Source organism: Empidonax traillii, unplaced genomic scaffold (assembly GCF_003031625.1).
Source record: "Empidonax traillii isolate 1590-97213 ecotype Southwest subspecies unplaced genomic scaffold, ASM303162v1 scaffold3769:size20603, whole genome shotgun sequence".
Classification (NCBI taxonomy): Eukaryota; Metazoa; Chordata; class Aves; order Passeriformes; family Tyrannidae; genus Empidonax; species Empidonax traillii.
Genome location: NW_020958962.1, coordinates 18,433 through 20,603, shown reverse-complemented (window position 1 = coordinate 20,603; position 2,171 = coordinate 18,433). Strand labels below are relative to the sequence as shown.

Sequence of the window (2,171 nt, the reverse complement as noted above, 5' to 3'; positions counted from 1 at the left end):
GGGGGTGTGGGGGGGGTGGCGGGAGCGCGCGGGGCGCGTGCCCGGTGCCCGCCCGGTGCGCGCGCGTGCCCGGCGCGTTCCCGGTTCCCCGATTCCCGGTTCCCGGTTCCCCCGTTCCCGATTCCCGGTTTCCCCGTTCCCGGTTCCCGGTACCTGCCATGCTCCGCTCCCGCCGCTCCCGCCTGTCCCCCCGGCGCGCGCGGCGGCGGCGGCGACAGCGACACGTGACGATGGGGCGGCCCCGCCCCTCCCGGGGGGGGGTCGGGGGGGGTGAGGGGACACTGGCACGGGGGGAGGGGGGACAACACGGGAGAGAGGAGGTGGGATGGACACACAGCCACGCAACCCACCGCGCCGCCCGGGGGGGGGGGACACACCGGGGGAGATCGGGGGGTACCGGGGCACTGAACGCCCCCCCCACCCCGGATCCTCTGCCCTAATCCCGGTATCCCCTGGACAGACACCCAGGGACCCAGCACCGATTGCCGGCACTGACTCCGCTATCCCCGGGCACTGTCCCACCCTGGGACCGACCCTCCCGGATCCCCCCCGGGGCCGCCCCCGTGCCCGGTGCCGGTTCCCGGTTCCCAGTTCCCGGTGCCGGTTCCCGGTTCCCAGTTGCCGGTGTCGGTTCCTGGTTCCCAGTTGCCGGTGTCGGTGTTCTTTCCCGGTGCCGGTTCCCAGTGCCGGTTCCCGGTCCCTCCCCGCAGGGTTACCGGAGGGGGTGGGCCGGGCTGTTGGGGCTCACACTCGCCTTCTCCGGGGGGGTCCCGCGACTACGATGTACGGGGGGGTCCTCCGGGCAGGACCCCCGGGACTGGGACCCCCGGGTGGGCTGTCCTGGCGGGGACTCTCGAGATTCCCCCAGGTCGGATCCTCTCCCCGAGGCTGGAGACACCCCCAGGCTGAACCCCCTCTGGTTGGGCACCCCAAGGTGGGACCCCCTTGTCTGGGACCCCCCTCAGGGTGAGACCCCCCAGGACAAGAACCTTTGGGTGGGACTGGAGGGGCCTTCCCAGGCCGGGATTTCTGGGACTCCAAGGTGGGACCCCAAGATTGGCAGCCCAGAGACACCCCTGGGCCAGGACCCCCTCGGGGTGGGCACCCCCAGGATGAGACCCTGGCACTGGGAGCTCTGAGAGACCCCCTGGGAGAGAACCCCGTGCCCCGCTGAGCCCCCTCGTGTCTCCAGGTGCCCTGGGGGTGCCACCCCCCACCCCAATCTCGCCCCCCTCCCCCCCCGTGCCCCTCCCCACGCCCAGGTCACTCCTACATCCCGATTTATTCAGGCCAAAGCAGCTCTCAGTGGCAGGAAGGGGGGGTAGGGGGGGCACAGAGTGGGGAGAGGGGGGGCTGGCACAGCGCTCTGGGGGTGCCTGGGGCGTGTCTGGGGGTACATTCAGTGCTCGTGCCCTGGGGGAGGGGGGTGCCCGTGGAGGGGGCACGGCTCTCAGGGCAGGCTGGAGCTGCTGGCAGTGCTGTTCCTCTTCTGCAGGCACCGCACGGCGCTGGGCACCTGCAGGCCCGAGGTCACCTGGAAGCTGCCACACCACACCTGTGGGCACAGGGAGGGGCTGTGAGGGGCTGTGGGGGGTTTTGGGGGGACACAGCCCTGCCCTGCCCTGCCCTGCCCACCCCCTACCATGAAGGCTGGCAGCACGGGCTGCGTGAACTTGGCCTTGAAGGTGTGGAGCAGCTGCTTGGTCCGGGCGTTGTAGAAGGACAGAAAGCCTGTTGGGGGACAGGGGAGGGGGGCACAGGGTGGGCACGGAGACGGCAGAGCCCCGGCACGGCGCCCGCGGTGGTGGCAACGGCCGTGGTGGTCACACTGGTGGCCACGGTGGGCACTCCGGTGGCCACATGGGTGGCTGCGGGGCTGGCAGTGCCCGTGGTGGACATGTTGGTGCTCGCGGGGGTGGTCTTGGCCAGAGTGAACACTCTGGTGCCCGCGGTGGGCGCGCTGGTGGCCGTGGTGGTGGCAATGCCCACGGTGGTGGCAATGCCCACCGTGATCTTCCTGGTGCCCGTTGTGGTGGTGGCAATGCCCACAGTGCCCACACTGGTCCCCATGGTGGTGGTGCTGATGCCCACAGTGGTGGGACACCCCCGTGCCCACCCCCCCCAAGCCCACCCACCTTCGTGGAAGTTGCAGTAGACGCCGATGCAGTCGG

The 2,171-nt window shown here is 71.3% G+C and overlaps 1 long non-coding RNA gene across 1 annotated transcript; it reads right to left on the bottom strand.

The window, feature by feature from the left end:
* Window positions 1-1,390: 1,390 nt before the first annotated feature.
* Window positions 1,391-2,171, bottom strand: LOC114072718. Its single transcript, XR_003574224.1, has 3 exons — window positions 2,136-2,171; window positions 1,643-1,731; window positions 1,391-1,555 (listed from the first exon to the last, which is right to left on the bottom strand). It is a non-coding gene; the product is annotated as an uncharacterized LOC114072718 (long non-coding RNA).